Genomic DNA, 19,741 nt, shown 5'->3' with positions numbered 1-19,741 from the left:
TGCTCCGCTGAATGTGTTTTCCCACCATGTTGCTCCCAACAGATTTCCTACTCTTCCTACCAGACTTTCCCACAGTTGCTGAAATCATACCCCACCCCATGCACTCCTCCCACTCTTGAAGGCCCTAATTAATGAGTCCACAGCACGGCCTCACAATGGGTGTGGTGCCGACACACCAAACGTGCACCAAAGGCAAGCCTGTCTGCGCCTGTCAACACTTGGACCTCGCCCAGTCCCAGAAACCCTAGTTCAAACACCTCCTGCAGCTACACCACTGATAAACTCCACCTGCTCAACCCTGGATGCCGCCATAAATGCTGCTGTCAAGCCACACCTCTGTCCACAATGGGCTTCTTTTTCTGCTCACATTGCCACTTCACCTGCCTTCACACACTCAATGCCACTGCCCACACACACAATGCACCCCTCACCAAGTCTGAGCTTAAGACCCGACTCACACAGCACCACACACCAAACACTCAGTTGCATGCATGCTCCTCAAAACTCGCTCACTCAGCAAGCACTCCACAGAGAATTAGGACCTCGTTGACTACAACCCTCTAGACTTCCTCTTATTCACCAAAACCTGCCTCCTCTGGCCCGAACATCACCACAGCCTCTCTACTGGATACAAAATCCTGCACCAGGACCAGCCCTACAAACCAGGAGGTGGACTCACCATCAGCCACACAAACACCATCAAGTATACTGACCCAGTAGCCACTTTAATGTAACACATGCACTTCAACCTTCAGACAGACAGTAACACCACCATCAAAGTCACCCTTGCCTTCCAGCCTGCAGGACCTCATGTCCACTTCAGAAACCTCCTCACTGACCTCACTGCTCCTGCCTCCATGGACACCAACGACTTCATACTCCTAGGCGATCTCAACTTTTATCTCACAGACCCCATGGACTCCAAATCCACAGACTTGCTAAAAGGTCTGCAGAACATTTGTCCCACCAGGCTCATACAAAGCACTACCCACATCCCAGACAATCTCTGGACCCCATCTTCTCCTCCAGCAACAAGGTTAAAGTTAGCCATATTTCTCCACTCACATGGACAGACCACTCCATTGTCCACTTCCACAAACCAGGGCCACCAACCACCCGTAGTCAGTCTAGCAACAAACTGAGCCACTGCAGGAAGAAAGTTACAGAAATAGAATGACTCAATGCCCTCCAACTAAACTACCCAAACCCCACCAATGACCTCATGAATATCGGAAACAACTTCAGCAACTGGATCACCACCTGCGCCAATACACTGGTGCCCCTAAAAAACATCAAAATCAAAAGATCCAACAAACAAGCTCACTGGTACAACGCTGACCACAAGCGTTTAAAAGCAACTCAAAAGGGAATGGAGAACCACCCGAGCAGCCACCAGAAAAACACCTACGAGGTCGCACTTTACCCCATATTAGCTCTGATTGCTTGCACAGATGACATACACACCATCCTTGACCATGGACTTATGGCTGCCCTCATCCTCCTCAACCTTTCTGCCTCTTTCACCAATCTCCCACAACACACTCATCACCAGACTATGCACAGTGGGAATACAAGAACCAAAACTCAAATTAACAGTTACCTTCCACTTGGGAAGAGCACAATCAGTCAGGCTCTTGCAGTTCACATCAGAATCCAAGGACCTTCTCTGCAGAGTCCCATGGGGATCATCACACAGCCCCACATTTTTCAACATATACATGATTTCTAGGGCAGACATCATCAGCTCCCACGGCATCAACATCATCTCCTACTCCGACGACAAGCGGCTAATTTTTTCCCTCTCAAACTACACCATCACCACCAAGACAACTTCAAACAATGCATGGCCAACATGGCCAATATAAAAAAAACACTGCCTCATGCCCAACACCGACAGAACTGAAGTACTGATCTTTGGAGCTCACATTGGGACTCTATCTGGTGGCCTGACATTCTTGGACCCACTCCCACGCCAACCGACCACACTAGGAACCCAACCATGAAGTCCTAGGTCTCCTCCTTCACCTCCTCAGGTGTCCACATTATCTACCTGTTATGTAAAATCTGCAAGTGGCTCCCACTGGACACCAGACATAACATCACGCAGGCCCTAATCACAAGCAGACTGGACTATGGCAACGCCCTCTACTTCAGCATCCCAATCCATCTCCTTTATAGATTTCCAAAATGCCACTACCAGACTCATTCTCAACCTCCCGTGCTAAACCCACGCCACTCTTCAAAAAAGCTCCTCTGGCTTCACATCCAGAAGCGCTGCCAGTTAAAACTTTTCACACATGCATTCAAGTCACTTCATGGGACCTGTATCCCTCAATCACCAGCTTCTCTTCCACCAACCCACCAAACAACTTCGCTCAGCATTACTCTCACTCACACACATCCCACATCCACAATAGCAGAACCAGTGGTCAATCATTCTCCTGCCAAGCCGCCAAATCCTGGAACGACCTCTCCTAACACATCAGGGCCTCCACCTCACTTCTTGAATTCCACAAGGAGCTGAAGACCTGGCTATTCAACCAGTCTTTTTGTGGGACCATGAAGACTGCCTGTATTCAGGCTCAACCTCACCCCATTCTTACAGTCACTTACTCAGCACCTGCTGGATACCCTTGTGGGAGGTAAACAACACTCTACAAATCCACCTTACATAACATTACAACATGTCATACAAAATACACAGTGCACATTTTGCTGCATGCGGTGTTAATAAAACATATAAACACACAATAAACAGTATGAGACAGCAGCCCTGTTTTATAAAATAGAGTTGAGACATAGTTGAAGCTTAGTTAGCTTTAGACAATACACATCATATCTTTTTTTGTTTCAGGTGAAAATGAGACATATGAATAAGAGCATAAATTAGATATACTTTGCAGCAGTTACTGACTGGTATATAGATTTTCTTCTGTCCCAAGCAGGGGCTGGCCTCAGTGCCTGATCTTTGGCTCTGCCCTGTACCCAACCCTCTGTAGGAGGCTAGTCCCCACTGACTATGGTCTTTGGGCGACCAAGGGTGGGGTTTTTTGTGGGTATGTGGACGTATCTTTGGGTTCAAGAACCTACAATGGTTAGTTCCATAAGCTGACCAAAACCAGCTCTGCAAACCAAGTGGAAGTTCCAGTGTGAGTCCATAACCTTGTCAGGGATGTGTGGATCACAAGGTAGGGTTTGTGGACCTTTGGGGTCTTGCTGTTGTCCACAAACTTCATGAATTATTATTTTGTTTTTGTGAACAAAGGTGTGGTCCCCCACCTGAGTCAGGTGTTCAGGGGATGCTCCATCTGTTTCGATTATGTATTAAGTCATTGTTTTTAGGACTCAGGGCTGAGATACGAGTCTAGAAATGGAGGTTGCAACATTTTTCTCTAAGTTACTGCCCCCCAGTTAGAGGGTTTGGGGTCCACAGACCAAGTGTTTGGCCCATGTACCCAGCTTCATTTTCCCAGGCCTGAAATGGATGATGAAACAAAAATCTCCCTCATCCAGTCAGGTTTTGAGATGTTTTCAATTTTGGGCTACAGATCATTCTTGTGTAAGAGCTTGTGACCTTGACAGAGTAACAGTCCATATTGCTCTATGTTTTTAACCAGTTGAAGCCCTTTCAAAACATTTTTGTAAATGATAATTAGTAAAAAATTGCTAAATGGATTTACACCAAACCAAACAAGTTATGAATTTGTTTTTTTGAGAGTGAACGTTTTAACAATCCTTTCTGTAAATGCTAAAACACTGCCTGAAACAATATTTAAATTAACGACTCTAAGGTCATTATTACCATTTGACCAGATTTAGGTGTTTGAATAAATGGGAAGGGGGGTTGACTCTCCAATTCTAACCAGTATCCTGGTACATAAATCTAGCCATTTTAAGTTGTAGAATGTGGAATAACTGTGTGGTTCTGTAAACACTAGGTGAAAATGTGCATGTTTTCCCTGAGTGTGGGAACTATTCTTCTGCTAGTTTCCACTTGCTCTAGATAAGTGGTAAATGTCAGCAAAGTGGATGTGCATTTCTGTGTGGGGGTGGGGAATATTGAGGGCATTGGTAGTCATGACAGAGTGTGTAGCCTGGATACGGGGAGTGTGGTGCTGTGCGGAGTTGAAGGGTTTACTGGGCTTGTGTCTGTGTCCATGGTCCCTACTCCCTCATCTACCGTTGTATCCAATGCAGATCTATAATAGTAAAACCCACTTCTGGTGTTTAATGGCTCAGTAATCCTGGTTCCTGACACTCCAGACAAGCCATAATATGGTAGAGTGTATAACCACATATTTGTAATGAGGGTCTAAATGTAGCTCACTGGGATGAGGTTTGTGAAACACCAAGGCCTCATTTATGCTCTGTGTCTCCTTTAAATAAAGTTAATTCAATGGGACCAACGAACCACAAATACATGAAAATGCCACTTTCTGCAGTCTGTGCCACCAATTTACATGCCTGATAATGAGTGAATGTTTCTCATGGCCCTGAGAAGATTGTGGAAATAAAGAGCAACTCACTGCAAGTTCCCTGATGAATTCATTAATGGATAATGTGAAGCTTAATAGAAAGGAATATGGTCTATAGGTGAGTGCAAAATGCGGCATGAGTGGATCAGATACGATGCTGCTCTAAAAGCTCATCAGGTTTTTTCAAAAGATGGTTTGATTTGACTCACCCTTTACAATTTATTTCACACTTTTACTCTCCTGTCAAGAATGATTGAAGTCTCCATCAACATGCTTACTGATGGAGGAAACCACTAGAATTCTCTTCATAATCAGTGTTTGCATAAAACTCCTGCTGAATAAAAGCTATAATGCAAAACAAGGACTGCTTAGAGTTTATCTTAAGAGAACCAATTCAAAGTTTGCAATCAAACTTTAATGCTGTTCTTTCAATTTTGCCAGGTTACTTTCAAAATCCATACCAACAGATAACGAAACCCCTAGGGGCATATTTATTCAAAAATGTCGGAGCATGGAGCGGCGGCAAATTTGGCAGTGCCATGCTCCAACATTTTTAAAATGTTGGGATGCGCCGTATTTACTACAATACGGTGCACCCCTCTGTTTTCAATAGCACTGGCACTAAAATGAGCTGACTAACACCAACGCAGGCTTACCTGCCTTGCAGGGAATGATTGTTTATGTGCAGGAAGGTGTCTCTTCCTGAACCTAAACAATCCATAATGGCTTTTTGTTACTTCATAGAAGTAGAAAATCATAATTATTTAATGATTGTTTATGAGCAGGAGGGGGTACCTTCCTGCACAGAAACAATCATTAATGACTTTTTGCTCTTTCTATGTGCGCTGCAGAATTCATCACACATAGAAAAAGCAAAACCAGGAGAAATAAAAGCATTTCTCCTTGTGCGCCATTCTAACCCCTGTAGAACGCCCACAGTAACACCCATTGCATGCCCCTTTGCCGCAGAGGACTGTGGAGGATGGGGCATAATTACAAGGTGGCGTAAAGCCATGTTAAGTGGCTTAGTGCCACCTTGTAAATATTGAAAATTGCGCTATGCCACCGGAGCCTCAAAAACAATGGTGCTCCAGTGGTGATAGGGGCTTGTAAATATGCCCCCTAGTGTCAGCTGAGTAGCTTTGAGCTGAAATTTGCTAGTTATGGTTAGGACCACAATCCATAACTCGCACAACAGCCATGCAAACAATTGAAGTTGTTTTTTGGTTTTAATTCATAGCCACACCTGGATTTTAACATTGGTTTTTTCAGTGAATTTTGAGGGTCTTATGAACATACATTAAGGTCTTATAACAATGGCAACCATACCTTCACTTTAACCTTTGCTCTTTTTCAGTGCATTTATTGTCATATACCTCATCAAAGAGATCCATGCTCCGCATTCCCAACCAGCGGCCAGCATCTGGGAAAGTACAGCGAGGGTTGGCTGCAGGGCCTGGCCCATGGACAGTTCCATGGACATTCCCTTTTCCAAACCCACCACAAGCTGCCTACCCCAGCTCTGCATGGCCTTGGGCAGTATACAATGGGATTTCGGTGCCGGGCTCGGCCTCAGCCCAGACTCTTTTGCTATCCCTTCTCTGCCAACCCTAACCCCCACTGTGCCTGCCTTTGGCCATGCGCAGTGGGGGTTGGACAATTAACCTGACCTCCAGCCACAGCTTCTGCCCAACCCTCTGTGAGCAGGTGCCACAGTGTGTACATACACTTACAGCATAAATACACTCAGATAGATTGAAAGTACCCAAAACTACACAGTAACAAACACAATACTAAACATCATGGATACGCTGAAGCATTTCACAAGCACCAAACATTTTGGTGTACATTGGCACTAAGGGCTGAGTGGATAGAGTTTGGAGAAGGGGTGGTCTGAGGTTGGGTGAGGGTTTTTTCTGTGGGAACACGTAAATGGGGTTGACAGTGAGTCATGCAGCCCACTAGGCCAATGCTGCATCTGACATGCTATCTCACTACTGTTCACTGAAGTAAGCCTTCTCTGTTCACTATCCCTAACCTTAGAGAGACAAGTATAGAAAGGGAGTAACTTGGTTATTGAAGTTGAATGAATGAATTATAATCTTAAGCTTCACAATATCCTGAGTGTATTCTTCAATCTTTAAACAATGAAAACCATTAGAATTAGAAAGAGTTAGGCAGTGAGAACTATTACATTTTTTGACAGGACTCAAATTAAGGCAGACAGTTTACTGAGGTGAGCAGATAAAAACACATTACCCCCCCTCCTAGTTGCGGTCCACCATTGGGAAGGTTTTAGACATGGCACTTTGAGACTTGACAAATGATGGTTAATTTGTTAAATTGTACTGGTAGTGAACACAGTATTAAACATCCGGTTTAGGGTCCATAAAACAGTGGAATTTCTCTGGTAAGAACTGTCACTGGGCTCCACTGTCAGAACCAGTCCCACCTCTGGTGTGGCATAGGGAACAAGATCAAAACTGTGGAACCTGAAGACATAACTTTTAATCCTGGTGTCCTCATGTGACCAAATTGTGTGATCCTGCGCAAACACATTTTCAACATAAAACTCTGGTAGTAATATGTGTGAAAAATTAACTGGACTTGAACCCAAAATACTTTGGATTGTCCTACAATCAGAGTCTGTATCATAATCCATGCACTCATTTTTGTCTAGTGAGAAAGTTATGGACCTAGAAGCAAGCAGTCCACAGTGTAGTCTTGCTCCTCCTACTTCGTCAAATTGTTTGATCTCTGGCAAATCAAGTTCATCCTATGCATTTGTCCCCTTAGTGCCATCATGTGAGAAATGTGAAACAGCCTTTATACAGCAAGAGCAATAAGAACATAAGTTAAAAAAATAAAATCCCGGTTAAGACCTCAGCATGTATTCCTTTCATGTCTAATAGAAGGATACATCATGCCACACTATTTAGGGCCATATTCTCAAGGAGCTATCTCCGATTTAATGGCAATTTAGCGCAGCCAAAGTCGTGATAAATTTACCACCCCATTCACAAGCCGGTGCAAACAATCTAGAGCACCACTTTTCTGGTGTTAGCATCCGCAACAAACATCGCCACGGATGACCCCGGCAACTATAGCTAATAAGATGCAGAGTAGGCGTTCCCGAGCAAAAAGCAGCGACAACATCACTCTGTAACATTCTCAACGACCAGCCAGATCTGCGACAAGAACACAAAACAGGCGATAAGGCGCGTCAGCACCAGGAAATTAGCAGCTGCTCAGACCTGGTGCAAAATCGGACCACAACCTGCACCAGACAAGGGAGCACAGCCCATAGCCACACATGACGAACAACAGATGCCCGAGCAACTGAATATGCAGCACGGACACCCAAGAGGGCAACAACACCCACTGACACCACACCCAGGCCTGCAACCCCCCCCCCAACACCAAGAATCCCAAAACTAACATTTTGCCTGATGTTGCACAAGCAGGAAAATCAACATACATGCATGGCCAGAAAATGGAGAATCAGTCATACAGCAATGCAATCACCAACACAAAACACCATTCAAACAAAAGCCAAAACAACCATTCGGATGAGTCCTAGCGGGTCCTCACTGGACAAACTGTAGGACACAGCCTGGAAGACAAAATCCAAGAGAAGAAGGTGTGCTATGCGCCCAACAAAGGAAAGATAGGGAGAAAGCGAGGAAGAGAGATGTAGTGAGATTGCACAAACATCACAAGGCCTCTCAGGCACCTGGCTTCACATGCCAACATGTGTGTGTGTATCGCCATCCGTACACCATGAGCCCAAGGCCTTGTCTCAATCCCAGCATCGAAGCCACATCACATTCCAAAAACGCAAGTAGTAGTCAGACAAACATCAGTGATGAAAGCTCCTTTGCTCCAATGCAGAAGGCGGTAGGACACCTGCACCTCTGACCTTGGTCCAGAATGCAGCTGGAACACTCTGAGAGAAATGCCATGGCAGATGGGGACGACTCCCACACCACACATTGCGCAAATGAGCTATCCAACTTATTCACACCCCACACACAGAAGCCCCTGCCTGAGGTCTCCCCGCATGGGATGCCCTTGACACTCACGGAAACAGCAACCCATTCTCCCCAACGTTGCACACACATTCGAATCATTGCTCAGAGCTGTGGCATATCTTCCACACAATTGCCGCAGTGCAGAAGAGTGCCGGTTCCACGAGACACACCAACGCAATGGCAGGCCATCCCGGGAACATGCAGAACCTCCGTCACGTGGAACAGTACCTTGCACGTATGCTGCATTTACTGGACGCACTGCCACAGGCAGTGCTGATGATCAGTTACTGGCTGAGCTTCCGCCTTGCCTACGTCACCTGCGTCCAGCCCTGGTTCCACTGCCGAACATGAACATTCAATTGTCCCTTGGATGTCTCCCTAGCCAACACAACCATAGATGAATTGGACTATGACTTGTGTCTGCGCCCCCTGTTGGATCACGAACAGGAGTGTCACTGAGACAGCCGTGCATGGGATGCCTTGACATACTGCGTATGTATTGGCAGTTGTGCATGGGAGATTGCACAATTCCTCGTGTGCAGTGACCACATCGAGGTGCTCCCCTATTGGGCTGTGTTGCGGATTGGTGAAACGGTGCGGGCTGAGCACACCTGCCCAGACCAGTTAATGGATTGGCTCACCCTGGTGTTCCTTGAACACGACAACGACATACTATTGGAACACATTGTACATGAAGCTGCACGGTCATTCATATACGAGTCACTATGTTCCTGCAGCCACATCGGATTGTCACCCACAGCACAGGTCCAAACAACTTATTGCATCGTGGAGAATGCTCACATATCCCACCACAACAGAGGACATGTCTGCCTTTGTCAGGACTCTGGATGCATGTGCGTGGAAGTATGCATGTGTACACACACCTGTGCAAGGTGATGCAGGTCCATGGTCGAAGCAACACAGCGTTGTTTGGCAACGTTACCAATTCGGACACACTGCTGGGGGCAGAGTACACACATGGCAATGTAGCACGACATGTGAACCTGTCAGACCCTTTCACCTGATCACTGTCAGCAGAGCAAACAATCGGCGCACTCCGGTGGCAGAGCATTGCAGATCCCATGGGCAGTGAGTCGTGCCCCCTCACACGGGGTAATGAGCAGAAGCCAAACAACAGACGACTCATCCAGCAACGCAAGGTGGGCTGAGACCGTTGCAATCCGTGATGATTGTCGTCCATTTTTGCCTCACCATTTTCTGAACCTCGACATGTTCCCATGCTGGGTGTAAGTGTCTTAAGTATGTCCCTGCCTGTTGTGGCCGTTGCCTCATCCGTACTGACACGCACATGCCAATAAAGTCTATGCCACTCCACTGGTGTCTAACAGTGATGTGTGTTGATTAGATTGTCCACTTGTGTGCCACAATGAGCATCCTCCCTACACAGGGAGGAACTGACTGATGCATGTGCAAATGGGGTGGGTCCCTTTTGCAGGCTCCTCCTCTGTGAGCCAGACATGGTGCTTGCCAACCTGTGCACTTACGTGACTTCAGCAATGTGAGTATGGTGTCCATTCTCTGACCATGTGGAGCAATGTCATATATCATAACAGAATGTGTCCACACAGATGTGTGTAAGTACGTATGCGACGTGAAGTTCTGTTGTTACATATGATGTAGGACACCACTCTTGGCCTGCTACCGATTTGGTCATTCCTACACACAGCGCTATTTAATACATGGATGTGTGCCTATGTTGGGAGGTTATGAGATTGTTGTTGATGTGCAATGCGGACACAGCTAGTACTCACCTTCACAGTCATCCAATTGGCCATGTGTCTCAGGGATACACATGGGCATAGATGTCAGTTGCCAGGGTGTACCTTCATGTGCAATCATTGTCCCTACATCCAGCCATAGTTCCATACGTGAGTGAACATAGTCATGACACATCTGTGTGATTTAGAATGTTTTATTCGCATTCCGGTGATTGACGGAGCTTGAGCTGTACATGGCCATCCAAGCCCACATTCAATGGAAGCCAGTGGTGGGCCAAGCAGAGTCCTTTGGGGATTGAAAAGTGATTAGGAAGAGGGGGAGTGCAGTCCGCTGCAGGATTGCTGTGTAATTGTCCAGCAGTGAAGATATGGCAGTCCATGTCGAGCTCCGGGTGAATGTCGCAGAGTGTTCTGGGGATCAGTGGGAGGTATTGTCCCAGGGCATTATGCATAGGGCAGAACCAGGCAGGGACAAGCCACATGGTGGTGATGGATGCTACTGCCTCCTTCCTCACACAGTAATTACCATCCCCATCTTACTCCCCTGATACAGGTTCTGTGTCCGGTGTGTCCGGTGTGTGGTGGGGTATTGGCTGCATCACTGTGTGCCACTGACACATCAGACTGCGAAGGTGATGGGGCTGCATAACTGTGTGCCACTGACACATCAGGGGTTGGAGCTGTGTGTGTCGATGTTCCCGCTGCAGTCATCTGGGACATGCTCAGTGGCAGCAATGGCAAGATGATGAACTGCAGGGCATTGAAGTTCCCAGCTCCTACTCGCTGGTGTCCAGCCGTGGCAGCCATACTTCCAGCCTGCATCTGCTCCATGGTCTCCATTGACCTCCGCATCTGTGCCAACTCTGTGCTGTCATCGCTGGTGCCTGTCTGACCAGACAGTTCTTGTATCTGATTAATCGCCCCAGTGAGGTCAGCCAAGGTCTGTGGTGGAGCATGGTGCATACAGGGGGTGTCCGATAGGGACTGTACGTGGTCCCTGATGGGACTCAGACACCCACGTATGGCATCGAGTTTGGCTGCCACGAGCTCGAAACCCACCCGCAGCTATTCAGCCAACTCCACCTGGCAACCAAACACACACTGTTGGAATTCCATGTATTGGTCGGGGGCTCCTGGGAGACAGCCGTGGTGGTGTGTGTTTCCTGCTGTGTGGACTGTTCAGGTGGTGGGGTCACCTTGAGGCAGCTGGCCTGCCCTGCTTCTGGGGATAGGGTGCGGGGCTGACCATTATCTGTTGGAGGGTGCCTTGACATATGTGCAGGTTGTCCTCTTCATCATCAATGATGGGAAGTGTGGTGTGCTCTGCAGGAGGTGTTGTTTGTCCCTCTGCAATGTAAAGGGGAGATGCAGGTTAACAGAGTTACACATGTATGTTGAAGATTTTCAGATGTTTACATTCAGACTGCATGCCAATGTACATTGTAACTGTTTTGGTGGAGCTGACTATTTGATTGCAGTCAGTGTGTTTTTCGACTACATGACGGATGTGTGGTAGTACCCGTACACTGTCATCACACAGTGTCAGGCAATGCCAGATGTGAGTGGACAATTACTACGCACGAGAGTAACCTGTTGTGAGCCCTGTCCTGTGGTGTTGGTGTTGCACTTTGTACCACATTGCCGTCATTGCTGATGTTCTGTGATTGCTATGTGTGTGTGTTGCATTGTGGGGGAGTTGCCCCTGCAGCTCTGATTTCGTGTACCCTTCTCCCTTTGAGGCAGGGTACCTTTGAATTGTGTGCTTTTCGGGGGCTGACTTGTTTTGACTTGGGTCATATGTGCTCTCGGACAGATTTTGTGGCCTGATGCATTGTTCGTCTGCTGCGTGTATTGTATGGCCTGGGTTTTGGGTGCACATGGATATGTCAGAGTGTGATCTGCTCCTTTATGGATGTGATCCACACTGGGCCACCTCCATGTTGATTCGTGGGCCATGTCATGTTTTTTGGCTGCTGCCATGCTATTGGGCATGCAGTGTCACTTGCATAGTCAGAGTGGCTCACAGAGCCGCTCCTTTGCTGGATTCAGCACAAGTGCATGGGTCGGTTGTGATATTGATGATAGGGAGGGGGGCCCCTTTATGCACATTGTGGATGGGGGCCTACTTGGTGTTTCTATGTGTGCTGCAGTGTGCCAAGGCTATCAGGGACATGTTCCACGTTCATTGTGGGTGTGCTACACATAAATGTGCATGTGTGCCATTGTGCCCATCTCCCCCGTACCCCCAGTCCCTGGTGGTTACTCACCCTGTTGCTGTTGGGTCAGGTCCTATCGAGCTGTGTTCAGGCCCCTAAATCCTGCCACCGTCTCCACACTGCTGACTGTGGCCACCATTTCCTCCAGCTCATCCAGCTCCTCCTGTGTCACAGGACTCTCAACTCCAGTCGACGTTGCTGTTTGATCTGCCTTTTCACATCATGCCAGCGCATCTTGACCTCCCCCATTGACTTCCTGACACTTCAACTTCATTGACGTTGGTGACGATGGCCTGCCATATTTCCATTTGAGTTGCCAGTTGTTGATGGTGTTCTATCACCTCCGTGACGATGAGCCGGTCTCCCTGCGGACTGAACCCCGTCTTCCTCTTCCTCTTCTCCTTGCCCTTCTCCGAACACGGGGTTCCTGGCTGGTCCTCCGTGGGGCTTGTGGAGTTCGGCTTGTCCTCTGCACTCAGTCCGGGTACATCCATGGTGCTACGCAGTTTGAATTGGTTTTGGTGTTTTTTTTTTCTTTGATAGTTCATTTTCCCGCCAGACACATGGGATTTGCAGGTCTGTGGCTGGTTTTCGCTAATTTTTATACCGCGATTGGCCTCTTCGCATGATTTTTTGCGTTCGCGCTTTGCATTTTTGCGGCGTGGCGTTGATTTTCACGCTGACATTTGATGCGTTATCTGGTGCTTATCGCATGCTGCCGCCGCGTTGTGAATACTTGGTTGGTACTGAGTAATTTTTCCAAGATAGGCTGTGATGTTGAGAGTTGCGTTAAGCTACTCTTGAGGTAGTTATCACACGTTCTTGTGAATATACCCCTTGGTCTCAAATCAAATTACAGTCGGTTTCGCTAAAGCTTTTTGTAAATATCACATTTTTGACACATCCTACAAGTGTAGAAAACAGATTCCTGCAGTGACAAAGTTGCATTCCCATTTTCAGAGACAAAAGTAATTGTCAAATGATTGTTAGCACCTTTCCCTGCAGTGTGGCCATTAACACAACTTGTTTAACGTAAAGGGTTTATGCCAGTCTTTTGCCTTTTCATGGCAACTGATTTGCTTTTCAAGTTTTGCATTTATATGTGTTCACATTCCTCCCTACCTAAATATGAAAACCTTCCTAAATCAGTGTGGTTACACTACACATTCTTTATTTTGGCTCCTTACTCTTAGTCAATTTTCGCACCCTTTTGTCTCCCATACTTCTTATTGTCCACAATCAGCCCAGTAAGCAGAGGCCAAGGCCTAATATTTGCCCGGGGCAACATGAAAAGGTTAGACAGGCCATTCTATGAGTATTACAACCTGATAAAGAGAATGATAAACTCAAATTGGGTTCCCAGACGGCAGAGCAGATGGAAACATAATACAGTAGTAACACTAGGGTTTTAGCCTAACATCATATAATTTTGGCTAGCAGCTTTAATGATGACATGATGACATAACTCTAATGTTGATATAAATCACCCGCAACAAAAAAGGAAAAACATATATACACAATACAGGCAGTAGATACATATTATATGGTGCGGAAACAGCTGACCAAGATTTATGAGGACAGACAGTGCAATTTAAAATTAAAGAATATAACCTATTGTGTCAAAGCAAGGTACACTGTATCTCTTCACGTATATTAGGCAGTGTTGGCAAACCTAGTTGTCATGGACTTCTTTTAGGGGTTGCAACTGGGAACCCTCGCTTGTCCCTTGTGACAACTAGCACTGCCCTTGCAACCCCTGGCCCCTGCGGTCCCAAGGCAGTTAATAAAAGTAGATAAAAAAAATTCCAGCGTTTGAAACAAAAAATGTCAATTCGATAAAGGGGACGGAGGGGAGGATTAAGCTTCTCTTTCTTTACTGCCAAAACCACAGCAGTCAATCAAAACATCAATAAACAAATCCCACGAGTATAAACATCCTTTCTTTTAACACTTACTTCCCAGTTGACCAATCACAGCTGCTCAATGTCCTTAAAGCCAAGAAACACCATCTTGCTGGCTCTTTCTTTGCGAGACCCGTTTGATACAGTGATAAAGAAAACTGTAACTTCAATACAGGGAACAGTGAAGAACTCGAACTCCAAGCGGCAATACTCCAACAGGAAGCCCTGTTACCACCACTGTGAATATCAAGTTTCAGGGTATCCACAGGATTCATTCTTGTTTTTGGTTAGAACCTGCAACAGTAACAAAGATTAGGCAGCAGTCGACACTAGGGGTGCATGAAATTGGCGGAATAACATTAAAATTCCACACGTTTTCGTGAGATTCCATGGAATTCCACAAAGGGGCAGAGTGGGCACCACAATGTGCAGTACATAGTGCTTGATGCCCTTACATAAGTATGTAAGGGCACCAAGAGGTAGACACTCCAGTGCATACCACTAAGTGCTGTTACATACTTCTGTAAGGGCAGCGCATACCCCTTGTTGCCCTTATATAAGCACTGCAGTGTATACCCATCAGTGCCCTTACTTACTTGTGCCCTTACTTACTTTTGTAAGGGCACCGAGGAGTATGCACTGCACTGCAGTGCATATCCCTCGGTACGGTTTTATAAGTATGTAAGAGCATACTTCTTGATGCCCTTACATAAGTATAAAAGGGAACCAAGTGGTATACACTCCAGTGCATATGCCCCAGGTACCCTTACATACTTATGTAAGAGCACCAAGGGGTATGCACTGCACTGCAGGGGTTTAAAAAGGGCTGGAAGAGAGAGCAGTCCCTCTATGTTTAAATCACTTCAGATTAAAGTTTAATCTGCAGTGTTTTTTAAACATAGACGGCCTGCTGCCTCTTCCGGCCCTGTTTAAAAACCAATTACAGTGCTGATTGATTCTGCCGGTGGAGCGGCGGAATGTATTAATTTTCCACATTACGGGCCATATGTAGGAAGCCCAATACCGGTCGGTAACGGCCGATTTTCGGTAAATATCCCGTTACCGGCTTTTGGTATGTAGGGGGCACATTTCAGGATTCGGTAATTTACCGAATCGGTAAAATTACCGAATCGGTAATTTTACCGATTCGGTAAATACCGAATCCTGAAATGAGATGTAGGGGGAGTGTGTGGTTGTCTTGGGGATTCGTTATTTACCACCAACGATGAATAGCTGGAAAAAAGCATTTATTTGCACTTTGAAGTGTGCAATGTGGCAGACATACATGCCCTTAGAGCATGTATGTGTGCCACATGTGCACACATGCAGGAATCAGGGGTGCAACAGGGTGTCACTGTGACACCCTGCCACCCTTGATTGTGCTCCCCCCATTACCGAATCGGTATTTACTGATTCGGTAATGGTAACTGGCTTCCCATTGATTCCTATGGGCCTCCTGGCCCATAGGAATCAATGGGAAGCCAGTTACCATTACCGAATCGGTAAATACCGATTCTAAATTACCGACCCATTCTGAATCGGTAAATATTACCGATGGATTACCTACATATCATTTACCACTTCATAAATACCGAATCGGTAAAATTCGGTATTTATGAAGTGGTAAATGTTAGCCTACCTACATATGGCCCTACATGAGTAACGTTGAACTACTATATTCCTCTAATTCTGCTGGCGGAATAAAAAATTCCACCCACCCCTAGTCGACATCCATGGTCACAATCAGGATGGGAAAAACTATGAACTCTCAGAAGATCAACAGTACATACATCAAATGCAGCAATATGATACTACAGTATAAATCCAACCAACAATACATGGTGGGATATCCTTGTCTCTGTGTCCTTAATTTAATCGAAAATGCTTGTCACTAAAACTAGAACAATTTGTATACAATGTCAGGACCGGAGGCTCTGATTATGCTAGTTCAAAGCTGATTAAGAACAATTAGTTTATAATAGAATTGTTTAAACGTTGAATCCAAGGACCAATCTCCAGCCCTCATAATGTCCTCCAACCTAGAACCCAAATAGAGAGTCTTAGAGGCCATAGCCCCACAAGCAGAATGCATACCAAACCTGCTAACGTCAATACCTGCCTCAGCCATAAGCCGTTAACCATCTGACCCACCAAGCCAGAGTTGCAGCCACTACAGGCCTTGTGTGTTTTTGTAAAAAAAACGTAAGCAGACCATTAGGGTCTGCACAAAGCCACCCAGTGCAGTTCTCATAAGCTTTCACACATTTTACAACACATAACTTCTCATCATGAGGAAAAGTTGGATAATAAATGGACGATGAAAATGTTTTTCTATTTTTAGAAATAGCAAAAGAAACTGAGAGAATGCTCTACCTGCTAAATCCAGCTCATAAATGTCTGAATCTCTCCGACAAGAGACCAGACAAAGCAATATAGCGAGCTTAGAAAGTTGTTTCCTAAACAAAAGCTCATTGTCTGGCCATCTCTGAAACAATCTCAGTACCACATTAACATCCCACAATTGTTTATAACAGGGCTTGGGATGATTGGAAACGTTGATACCTTTAAGCAACCTACATACCAAAGGGTGAGCCCCAACAGGCTTACCATCAATCTTAAAATGACCCACCGAGATAGCGGAGCAAAAATTATTTACCGACCTGTAACACAAGCCTTCCCCAGCCCACTCAGCTAGAAAATTCATGACTTTTTCAGATCTGCCTCCATGGGATCCAGATCCCATTTCACACACTACCCAACCATTTCCACCAATTGACCTTATTTTGCTTGTGAGTGGAAGGGGCTTGCACTCGCTGGAGGTATGTAAAAGTCTGTCTTGAAATTCCAGGCACAAAGCAAGTTTTCTGGAAACCTTCTATGACATGAGAGGTAGACAGTGTTGCAATATTAATGGATCAAGGGTTTGCAATGGATCATGCTGGATTTCTGGGAACAATAAAAGTGCAACGGGGAGGGCTACTGACTTCAAGAACGGGGAACCATGGCTTTGCCTTCCCGATCGGGGTTACCAAGACTATTGTCGCTCCCTGCCTCCTCACCTGTGCCACCACTCTCGTAATCATGGCGAAGAGGGGAAGGTGTAAAGAATCCCCTTGGACCACTCCTTTAGAAAAGTATCCGTGGCTCTCACCAAAGAATCTGGCCTCCAACTAAAGAAATCCAGTAGCTGGTGATTGAATCGGGAAGCAAACAGATCTATCACACAAGGGCCTAGAAAAGTCTGAAACTGCTAAAACACATGAGGGTTCAGCTTCCAGTCGCTCGCATCCATCATGAACCTGGGGTTCCAGTCTGCCACCAGGTTCTTCTGCTCCTGGAGATACTCCGCTATCACTGAAATCCGATTTTGAAGCAGAAATACCAAAAGTCCTATGCAATCTCCGCCAACAACCTGGAATTGGTGCCCCCAAGATTGCTGACTGCCAATACGTTGTTCATCCACAGCAGGATGCAACAACTGTTCTTCCGAGGGGAGAGAGTTTTACTAGCAAAAGAACCTGCCAACAGCTCCAGGCAATTTATGTGAAGATCTAATTTGTGAGGAGCTTAACAAACGCCACTAAAGGTATCGCCACATCTGGTGCCCCAACCCCATCTGAGGGCATTGGGCTTCATCACACCATACAGGAAAAAGCAAAAATGGCCCTGCCATTCCAGGCGTCCATATGCAGCAACCACCTGTTCAGTTACTCCTTGGTCTCGTTGGAGAGGGGAATTTGGTCATTGTATGAGAGGTCGTTGTGGAGGTGCCCGATCTTCTGATGTTGAAGAGCCCTGTCATGGAGCAGTCCTGGAAATATGGCCTGGATGGAGGACACCAAGAATCGAATATCCTCGCTATCGTCCATAAACTTATCAGTTGGTTGCTTAATGTAGACCTCAGGATTTCTTGATGTCCTACAACTTCTGAAAGGGAAGTTGCAGGACCGCCCTGACTGAGTTGATCTGGAAACCCAGGTACTCTATCTTCTGGGTTGGAAGTAGAACCAACTTCGTCTGATTGATGACAAAACCCAAATCTTAAAATGAGCCAAACCGTGAATGCTAGGTGTTCCAAGAGCAGAGCCTGCAACTGAGCCATGAGATTCAAGTTATCTAGATAAATTATTACTCTCATGCCCTTCTCCCTGAGTCTCTCCACCATAGGTCGCATCAGCTTGGTGAAACACCACGGCACCGATGATAGATCAAAAGGGAGAGCTATGTTCTCATACCATTGATCTCACCATTGAAATTGTAGTTACCACCTGTGGGATGGAAAAATGTGCAATGTAAGGTAAGCATCCTTCCAAGCTAGGCAAACCATCCAGTTGCCCCCCCATTCAAAAGATCACTTAACTAGAGGTAGGCAGAGGTTGCGGAGTTGCACTGCACGGAATTCTGTGGAGTTGCATAAAACTCAGTCGAATTCCGCAGAGCTCTGCTCCGTCTTAGTAAAAAGCCACCATTCTGCAGTAGTTCACAAATTGTTTGGAGATGCCTTCTCCCAGCCATGCTGCAGCTCTTTGTGAGATGTATCCGGTATTTATTTGATCATTTCAAGGTCAAAATGACAAATATCTCCACAAATTCATTTCCGTTTAAACAAGTACACCTATGTCTGAAGCACTGCACTCACCTTCCTGCTCCCAGTTGCCAAAGACTCTGGGTTGCTGTGACGAACGGTGGCCAGGAGTTCAGAAGGCAGGTGCTACATTTTCCGATATACAAAAACAATTTAGTACGACTACTTACACATGAGTCATGCAAACACACTCTTCATAAGGGACTCAGATTTGCCTCTGAAAGATAGACTGTGCCACTGGATTCAAGCTACCTCGCTGATGAGGGGTGATAGCCCGAAATGGGTCCTAGGATGCTTGCTTCCAGTCCAGGGAGGACCTAGCTTGGCAGTTCAGGCTGGACTGTTCCCATGAGGCAAAGGGTCAAGACTGATTTGCATATGGCCAAGTCTAAACTGGGGTGGCATGGTGAGCAAAAGAGTGATAGATTTAACCCAGATCTCTTGACTGGGGGTGAATCTTTTGATTCGTTCTGCATTCCGTCCATCATTTGTGCGTCTTGTACTTTCTCACCCTAAGTGCGCTGGGTATGCCTAAATGTGGGTCCCGGGCTCACTGTGCCACTGGATTCAAGCTATCCTGGCTGGTGAGGAGTGATACCTCGAAACCGGTACTAGGATGCTTGTTTCTGGTCCAAGTAGGACCTGGCTTGGCAGTGCGGGCTGGACTGTTCCCATGAGGCACAAGGTCAAGACTGATTTGCATATGGCCAGGTTGAAACTGGGGTGCCATGGTGAGCAAAGGAATGATGGATTTAACCCAAATCTCTTGACTGGTGGTGAATGTTCTCATTTGT

Source organism: Triturus cristatus, chromosome 4_2 (assembly GCF_964204655.1).
Source record: "Triturus cristatus chromosome 4_2, aTriCri1.1, whole genome shotgun sequence".
Taxonomy (NCBI): Eukaryota; Metazoa; Chordata; class Amphibia; order Caudata; family Salamandridae; genus Triturus; species Triturus cristatus.
Note: the sequence above shows the minus strand (reverse complement) of the source record.